Here is a 10200-nt window from a genome sequence, read left to right as displayed (position 1 = left end):
TCCTTTAGATTTTCAGGATTTCTTTTTTCCTTATTAGCAGCATTTACCTTGCTGCTTTTCTACCATCTGCACTGAGGTTTTGCTGTCCATGATCTGAAGGATTGCAGTGCCCATGTCTGATGGTTTGGTACTTGCTTGTCAGTGAGACCATGCTGGGCACTGTTTACTAGTCTTATTTTCTGGCAACTTTAGTGATGAAATTTTAATAAGCACAGGATGCTGAACTTAAAGAAAAATTCTGCTGTGCTGGGAGGTTAATTTTAAACTGCTAAAACACAAGGAGAATCTGAATTTATCCCTTTGAATGAAAATGCTGAACAAAGGGCTTCTCTTATCCTTGCCATCATTACTGCTGCTATCTAGCTATATCCCTGTAGCTAGATCCTGTGACTTGCTGCTGATATAAATGTATCTCAGATTTGTACAAAGAAACTTATTGGGAAAAAGTTAAATAAATTCCCCGCCCCAGGCTATGCACATCATCATCTCCTCTTCTGCTGACTATCAGTGAAGGAAAAAGTATAATCCTGACTCTTTAAAGTGCACACAGAACTCCACAACTTTGTGTAGACTTATGCCAAATCTAATTCCAGTGAACATCAGTCCCAGTGAACAATACTATGTTTAGAGTTACCTAAGGCTGATTGAGCTTTTTGTGAGACACCTGCTCATACAACACTGTGGGTAACCTGGCACGCAGAATTTGAGTTGCTGTTCTTTATGACACGATTTATGATCTAGCAATGTGATGAAGTAAATGAAAAATCACATGAAACAATAGAAAAAAAAAATCCACATGCATGCACATGCACAGTGATTCAGAAACCATGAACTAAGGTAGAATTTTGATTTTCTACAGCATGTAGTTTGGTCACTTGACATGTCATTTTACTGCTGCACTCTTGGCAGCCTTAACTTTTGTCCTCTCCCTTGTGCAAATACAAGGCAGTTTGATAGGGAAGAACACAGTATTGAAATACAACTTCGACTGGTGGATGCAGACTCTCTAATTTACTTGTGGAAATTCATTCCTGCATCTTTCAAACAGGAACTCAGTGGCTGAATCTGAATGGCCTGAGGTCACTGTAGACAGAGGAACTGACCATAAGGCAGATGTAGAAGAAGAAAAACAATCTGGTTGGAAAAAAGTGGTTTCTAGAGTTTGAGTCTGATTTTCTATAATTTAGAGGCAGCTATTCCAGTGGGCACATTGTGGAGCTATATCACAAACCTCAGTGTTTCTGAGAGCCTGTCATCACTGTGATGAGCTCACTAACAAATACACTTTGCACTGTGCTCTACGGGCTTGTCAAAATTATTCTTTTTCATTATTTTTTTACCTCAAATAGGTAAGAAATCACAGGAACTACTTAATCTTCCAGGAAAACTTGTTCAGCCACATTTTTTGTTAGTACCAGTATTGGTACTTTTATTCCAGCTTGCCTTTCTTACCCTCCAGTGCCTTAAATCCTTAGGTTCCTGGCCCCAAACAGGGAAACAGAAATTGAGAGGAAGGTAGCCTTTCCTTTGGCTGTCTAGGCTTGCTGTGTTACATGTAATTTTATACAAAATCACACTGTGCAGAGTCATAGTTAGTCTCCTAGAAAAATTCAACTCTCTCCAGGATTTTGTGCTACTCCTCTAACCCTTTCTCTGGCATCTCTTCCCTGTAGTAGTAAATTAGATTTCTTACAGTCATCTTTATCCCATAATGTATGCTGAAGACCTGGTAATAGGCATCCATTCAGAGCGAATGGATCTTTGGTAGGATTGGGAGTGATTGCAAAGGTGATTTATGGGCTTTTCTATTATTAGTTTAAATCTTGAAATATTTATTTCGCAATTTCCTTTTTGCTTTTACAGTATTGTATTTTTTTTTTCTCCCTCCAAGCATTGCTGAAACGAATCCTTTATATTTAGTGTCATTCTATGTTTTTGTTAGCAGCTCTTTAGCTTGCAAGTGTTGCTGCTCGTAGGACAAGTGGGTTACTCTGCGTCTCCCTGTGATGTTACCTGAGGGGGCAAATACTTGCTTTGTGCTTGCAGCTGCCTCCAACCCCTGCCTCTTGCAGGGACCTGTCAGAATCCTAATTACAAGTGGTATGTTTACTTTCAGGCTTTTGCCAGGGATGGCAACTTCTATAACTCTGTGTAAGATTTCTTGCTGCGCTGCCACAACCATGGATTTCACAGGCAGGAAACATCACTCTGTGGGAAGAGACTAGAAGGAAAAAGTGAGACCAGAGACCAGGCAGAGTGGAAACGAGTCTCTTGTGCTGCTGGTTGGATTCACATAGCAGAGTGGTTTAAAATAAAAGCAGACACAGTGATTGGCACTAGAGGAGAGCACCAGAATTTCCTGCTTCTGAGGGGATGTGACTTACTGGTACAGTGGTATAAATTCTTGCTGTGGGCCAAATTCTGAATCTAGCAGTGAACACCTGGATTCATCCCTAATTTCTGTATACCTGTGTTTTGGAAAAGAGCAGTGGAAGAACTTGTTGTTTTTTAAAATTCCAGAAGGCTGATTTCAGAAACCATAAATTCAAGTGTGCGGCCAGAGTCCATATCTTTGTCTTGAAAAATACATGCTAGAGTATTTTATTTCATGTACTTCAAGGTATGTCAAGCAAATTATCTATGACTTTTTCAAAACCTCACTGCACTTTTTCAAGTTCACAATTATGTTTCAGGAGACCACAATTAATCTCTTTGTGAAGTTTGCCTTTTTTAAATTTAATTTTTGAAGTTAGGAAATGGTGAAGATTACAGTGAGTGCCATTTAAAGGTAGAAAATAGATTTTGCAGGTCCTAAAATATTTATCCTTTACTTAATAGAGCCATTTGCATGGCTTAATGCATGCATTTCACCATACCACATTTTCTGGTGCAATACTGATAAGCATTACAGTGAATTGTTTCATATATGCTGTTAGGTACAATAGCATTACAATTTAATATAACTGAGGGATAAAAAAGGTACATTTCAGTGTGGACTGTGAGAACAAGTTTTCTTAAAAAATCGAGCCAAGTACCAATGTTTTTTGTTTGTCTCATTTGGGTCTTAGTCGCGTTGATGACTAAGCAACTCCCAGATTTCAGCTGTTTTACTGTAGTTTTAAGTGCTGTCTGTCGGGTCAGAATCTTTCCCATTCTCCTCTGGAGCACTGTTTGCTTTTTAGTGATAATGTACTCCTAAGTTTATGATTTGCCAATAAGATAATTAGACCTCAGAATCATGTTTAGGAGAAGCATTGCCTGAGCTGCAGACTACTGGCATAGTGGTTTATTTGCTCCCTGGCTTCTTGCATCCTGCCCTCTGGGGGCAGGGTGGTGACCTTCTGTGCCATTGGAGTCCTGTCTGGGCTTTTTTTGCTGGCATTAAGCCCTGCTGCTTTATGAAGCACCTCTTGAAGGTATTTTAAGATGATTTTGAAATCTCACTGAGAAAGCTCATTGTGAACCATGATGGGTTCAGCTTCATGGTAAGGCAATAGGCATTAACGTGTCCAGAATATGCCTTGCAGAATTTTACACTAGAGCAATAATTATCATCCTCTCTGACTTTTTTTTTTTCATTTTAGAGTTAATAATGTTGCAGTAGAGGCTCAGATTTTGCAAGGTTTCTTCCTTTTTTTTTTTTTTAATTACTTATGAATGAAATATTCTAGCATGTTAAGTGCAACAATTCTCATTTAGTCCTGAGATTTCCACGAATAGAGCTATTGAAATGAAGTAATAATGCTGGATATCACAGGATACTACTTTTATGACTGGCAGTGTTGGAGAGAATTGGATCAGAGTGGTGGAAAGTGGGTCAGATGAAACTATTATCACCTGAGAGAGATTTGCAACAGTGTCCTCAAAACACTGAATAAAAAGAAACTTTTCAAAAAGTATCCAGAGCTTTTCATTAAAAAGCTATATTTCTTCTTTGGTAATTTTTAAGGGATATTTGGGAATAGAAGATTGTCTGATTTATTTTTTTTTTCTTTACAAAAGCAGTGATGAATAAACCTCAAAAATACTGTTCAAATGCACTCTAGATTTCATATCACAGCATAATTTGAAGGTGGCTTACTTGCAGACCAGAGAACTATGAAAAACCATCTCCTAGGGAAAACTTCAGCTCTTGCTGTCTTTCTGTTTGGCTTCTTGTTCTTCCCTTACCTGAATGCCAGAAAAATTCCAAGACAAATAAAAACATTTGAAAACAAGGAAATAGCCAAACTTTATTCAAGCCTACATTCACTTTTGGGCCATGGTTTATATGCTGTGAAGGCTTTACTTTATCTGCCTGGATTCATTCTCCCCATTAGTTAAAGATCTTCATGCTGAAATCATTATTGCACAGCCTTTACACAAGCAGGTTTTCAGTAGTGTTGGGAGGGATTGACAAGAAAAGAGGACTGTGCAATTCTGGTTAGGAATCAGATGCTAAAAAGCATATATTTATGTATAGACCAGGAAATCTGTCTTCACTGTAGATCTGAGAACAATGTTAGCTGTTGTAACAAACTGTGCATTTTACTTGCGTAGTAACATTTAGGACTGCAACTTGAATTAATGAAGACAACTCTTTGAGCATATGTTTGCTGCTGCACGTTCTGTGCTGCTGCTGGGACTGCAGTGAGGTGTGCCAGCTACTGGAAATACGTAAGGAGAAAATAACCACAGGCAAAACATCGTCCGCTGGCCATCCGTTCCAGCCGTCAGCAGGAGTTAGCAGAGGGAGGAATGCTGGTCTTGTTCTGAGGTGTGAGAGAGCGGCCTGGCCTTGCAGTTCAAAACTGTCACGGAAAAAAATATGAACCACTAATGTAAACAGACCGTGGGATTTTTATGAGGACACTGCATCCTGAAGATGACATCCTAGAGGGGCTGCAGGCTGTTCTCTCCTCTTGTCAGTCCTTGTGGCAGTGTATTAGATTCCTGCTTTAAAGGGGAGAGGTTGTGGAGTGGGATATCAAAATGAAGTGAGCAACAGAGCAGAAAAGAGAAGGACACTGCTGATGAAGAAGGCCATCTGTCCCAATTACTCTTGCCTCTCTTCTGTTTTGATTTATCACTCTTCACATCTTTGTCTCCTCCTGTCTTTGTTCCTTCTTATTTTTCTCATCCATGCATGGTCTAGCTCCTTGGTCTTTATTCTCTCAGTCCACTTTCCCTTTCCTCATTCCAGCCTGGCAGTCTGCCCTTTTCAAATGTTCACTTCCTCACTCCCATTCCATACACCTCATCCTTTATGTGAGCTTGTGTCCTTCAGTTGGGGTCTCCATTTCACATGTTCTCAAATTTAAATGTACCCGTTCCTCTTATCATCTTCTCCATCCCAGTATTTGTTGTACTTTTTCACAAACTACATTTCTTTGTTTTATCCATTTCATCAATCAGCTTCCCCTTGCTTTTAGCTACAGTAATTAAACTGCTGCCTGACTCATCCCTCCACGCCTCCCTCCTCCACACCTCAGTAGTATTTTGTTTTTTCCTTTGTGGCATATATTTATCATTCTCCCATTTTCTGCCGTTTTCTCTCTGACGCCTCCTTTTCGGACATGTTTTTCCTTTACTTTTTGCTTTCATTTAGGAATTATTATGTAGTACACTTTTCGACCACCTTTTCTGACTCTCCCAAATCTGAACTCTGTAATCCATCAGACTCCAGTGCTGACTCTCATTCCATCACACATGGGGGCAGGGATAGCATCCCTTGCTGGAGGCAAGGCTCTGATTTTTGTAGCGTTGTAATTATAGTTGTAAGAAAGCTGCTTGATAACCAGCATGCAATTTTATAATGGGAACTATCACATTCTCCATTCTGTATAACTCCTGTGGAAGGTCCTTAGCCTTCATTTTCTGGACAGTTAGGAAAGTTCCAGTGCTGTGAGAGTGAGGTGGGACTGCAGGCACACTGCAGCTGAGTGTGGCTCTCCCAGTTCATCCCAGAGAAATCACACATCTGTTGCACCATTTGCCTTTGTGGAAGTATGTGCTCAGAAGGTGTTGACAGAGACAAAGAGGCCTTTCAAAGGAACAGTTATTTTAATCTTCTGCAATATAGCATAGTTCAGTCTGTTTGTATGGCTGGAAAAGAAATGTTTCAATGTGTGTGCAAGCTGATAGTATAACCTCTGTCCACATCAGGGGGCAGCTGTGTGAACAGAGCTCTTATTTCAGTCTCCTGACACCAGACTTTCTGATTCAAGCATTCAGATAATACTGCAAACTGAATATTCCCTAGCCAGGAGTGGTTTAAAGTTAATGGATGGTCATCTTATCTTTTATTCTCTTGGGGATGGTCCTGTGCAGGGCCAGGGGTTGGACTCGAGGATCTTAGTGTGTCCCTTCCAACTTGACATATTCTGTGATTCCATCTGTGACACATTTTAACTCATTCAGGGCTAATACACTTGCAGAATTGCAGTCTGATAAATACCCCCTTTTTCTCTGTCAGATTCAGTGCTGCAAGTCCAAGAGGACTGGCTTTTTTAAACTGTGATTTTGTATTAGCTTGAATCCAAGTGCTCCAGTTCATACTGTGTTTGTATTTTGCACAGGCTGTGTACTCTAAATAACGAGTAATGCAGTGCACAGCCAGTCTGTTCGTGTTCTGCAGCCTCATATCTGTTTTGCCATCCTCTAATGACACTGTCCTTGGTATGGGCACACTCACATGTGATCTCATGTTACTGGTCATAGCAAAGCCCAGCACAGCTGAAGTTTCTGGGTGATGACAAATAGCTTCAAGTTGGCACTTTGGGACATTTTGGAAGGGTGATTTGGGTCACCTTATAGAAAATAGCATCACCTGTGACAGGTGTGATTCAGAAACCATATGTGGCCCACACTTAAAGAGTAAGAACATTCAGTAAGAACAGGCTTGTTTTCAGCTACTCTGGTAGCAATGAGGAATTCACCCTCTGTGCTTTCAAAGTCCTGTGGGCTGATGGCATCCTGACTGTGACAATGCCAGTGTATAAACAGAGCCCTGGTCCACTTCTCAGTACCATCACTGTGCTTTTAGTCTTAAAATTAATCACTAGAGATCTCTGAGAAATTCCTTGATTGAAAAACCTCTTTTTTTTATCCCCCAGTTTTTGCCTTTCTCACATTTGTGGGATTATTTTGTCTTCAAAAGTGCTCGAACAGTTTCTGTTGATAATGTTCTCAAACATGTCACTAAATTTAAGTAGCAGCCACATGTATAGATTTGATGCAGTGACAAACAGTCATGTAGAATTTGTGAGCAAAGTGCCAATATCTGTTGATGTCAGAAGGAAACTCTGGTTTGATCAGGTTATTTCCTTTTGACATCTTTTCCCATGAAGCATTTGATAGAAATTGTATTTGAAATATTCCAGTAATGTAAGCTGTTATGAGCCTGAGTGACTTCTTAAAGGTTTTTTTCTCTTTCCTTATCAAGAGAATTGTACTTATAATTGAAAGAGTTTGACAGAGTGTGGGGAAAAGGCAAAGGAATTAAAAAATTGTGCCCTATCGAAAGTTAAGAAATATAAATTGCCTTTTAAATGAACTTTATTAGAATTTACCTTTTCTTCCCAACCCAAGCATATATTTCTTAAAAAGAAAAAATAATAAAAAGATAATTTTCATAAAACTAATGCTGACTTCTTAACTTTGACTGGTGATAAAGTTTCCTGCCAGAGCTGATAATTTCAAACACTTCAACTTCTTTGTGATAGAACCTGAAAATTCTTTATATGTTGAAGGGCCTAAGACATAATAAGAGATTTGCTTAAGGAAGTATTTAAGAATGTTTAAGTGTATCACCAAATGATGAAAATCATTTAGCAAAATATTTGAATAAATTACAGATTGTTCCATGGTCACCCAAAAGGCATACACAAAGGCATATTTATAGGCATTGCTGGATGTTTTAAACTATTAAAGTAAGTTCTAAAGTTCAAGTACAGAACCTTTTATCAAAGGGTATTTGAATTCTTGTTGCGAATAAAAAAATCAATCCATGTTGGCTTTTCTTTTGGCATGCTTTTCTGGAGATATGCTTGGCACAGAGTTTTTGAAAGTGTTCTCAAAGTATGTTGGATGGCCAAATTTTAAATTACTTGACTTCACTTGTTCATTGCTATTATTTTCTGAGGCTGTTATTGAAATGGTGTTCTTTCCTTTCACACTGGAAAAGAAACCTATTTAAAATAATATCTTTCAAGTAGCAACCTGGGAAGCTTTGATTTAAAGCTTTAAAGAAAATGTGATGAAACTAGACACAAAATCTAAAATTTTCATTTATGATGGTGCAATTAACAAGGAAAAAATGAGGATTTAGAGGTTAAACTGTGAGAGAGTGAAAATTCCTTCTTGTTTTTCCTCACACTGTTTGTTTGGAAAAGGTGTTTTGTTTTTCTTGGGCCTTCATAACCAGAGTCATTGTTAACGACACTTACTGAAAGTCTGCTGTGGGAGTCTGGGTATATGTGAATCCATACGGGCAGAGATAGAGTTTATATACTAAATTATAAATATCCTTCATAGTCTTTGTGATTTTCACAAGTGTCTAGAAGTCTGTTAGGTTTCTGAGTAAGTTCTGCAACCTATTTTCTACAGGACAGGGCAAATCTTGCTCTTCTGGTAGTTTGATAGGTGACAGCTTCTGACTGGGGACCTGCCTGGAACTGAATTCCCCATCAGCCTCCTGCCACAACTCTATGGCATTTTTCAATGGACCTTGTCAATAAACTGATGATTTTTATTATATATATTTTTTAATATTAGTTTCCTTTCAAACATAATCTGAGAGGAATGGTAGATGCTCCAAAGCTTTCTCACAGATATTTTTGATACCAACTCAAAGGACAATTTGCCCTTCATTAACTTTAACAGGGTTTGTCTGCACTGCAGTGTAAACTCTCCAATAAATGATTCAGAATCATGATGAATGCTAAATAATATGGCAGCATGAATCATTGTTGCTTTCATTTGGCAGCGAAGAAAATCTTGATGGAATTGCTAAGTGCTCTCAGTTCTCTTCAGATAGCTTAGTGTCAGCTGCACATTGTTCCTTTGCTCCTTACTGACACACTCTTTGGCCCAATGCCTGTCTAATCATTGTTTAATGTTTCAAAAGCTGCCACCTTCTATTTGAAGCAGTCTTTTCAAGCAGTACAAATGCCAGCAGATTTGCATACAGTAGAAATAATTGGAAAAAAACAAAGTAAAATATAAATAAGAAAATGGAATGTAAGCAGCATTAAGGTTTTGTGAAGTTGAAAAAAAATACCATATAGCTATTCAAACTGTGGTGAAATTTAGGAAGCTTAAAGATATTTCTATGGCTAATACATGGTCTGTCAGCTTTACATACTATGGAATTATTATTCCTCCTGACCTATTGATCCTAATCTCAAGCTTTGCTCATGTACACAAAGTGGAAAGAGAACAACAAGGTCTTCTAAAATGAGAAACAAGTTGCAACTCATTTGCCAGCAAATAAACAAGTTGACAACTTCTCTGCCAGCGAATAAAGAATGATTTCTGTTTTTTATTACCGTGAACAACTGCAGTGTCAGGACTTGAAAAATGTATTTACATTCCCATGTCAAATAAGTGACTATGATTTCCTGCCTTGTAGTATTGTTATTACTGTATAGGCAACAACTTTAAAACATTTCCCTATAGCCTGCTTCTTATATGAAATGTCAAGGATTACATTTTAGTAATATTTGTGCCCTTGAAACTTCTTTGTTGGTAGTTCATATTTTTTGACAATCAGTTTGGAACATACAAGCGAAACTGTGTAGCACTGGGTCTGGTTTTGTGTTCTCTCATCAGATATCTCTCAGTTTCCAAAGGAATGTTTTTTTCTCTTTACCAGTTTCCCCCCACACACAAATAAGTACAGCTTAAGGAATCCTGTGGCAAAAATTGTGTGACTGTGGGTATGGTTTATACCTCACGAAGACAAAATGTATTGCACAAACAGCATTGATTTTTATTAATGCTATTTGTGCTGCACAGTGTTGTATAGAAGGGCAAGAACTGAATGAGGATGTGCCATGACAGCCTCTGGAATACTTTGTGTCCAAGATGGAGACCTGCGAGGCACTGAAAGTTCCTGTTCAGCTGGGAATAAATCTAATGGCAACTCAGAGCATTAGTCCAATGTTAGAAAAAAGGATTTCAGGAAAGCTCTTTTACCAGAAATTGGGCAGTGAGGTTAGG

The 10200-nt window shown here is 38.5% G+C and overlaps 1 protein-coding gene across 4 annotated transcripts in view; it reads left to right on the top strand.

The window, feature by feature from the left end:
* GALNT18 (polypeptide N-acetylgalactosaminyltransferase 18) overlaps window positions 1-10200 on the top strand; it is a 228079-nt gene that overhangs the window by 117678 nt on the left and 100201 nt on the right. The gene's annotated exons all lie outside the window — the stretch shown is intronic.

The sequence above is a fragment of the Lepidothrix coronata genome, unplaced genomic scaffold (genome assembly GCF_001604755.1).
Source record: "Lepidothrix coronata isolate B3197 unplaced genomic scaffold, Lepidothrix_coronata-1.0 Scaffold115, whole genome shotgun sequence".
Classification (NCBI taxonomy): domain Eukaryota; kingdom Metazoa; phylum Chordata; class Aves; order Passeriformes; family Pipridae; genus Lepidothrix; species Lepidothrix coronata.
This window is presented reverse-complemented; position numbering and strand designations above follow the sequence as displayed.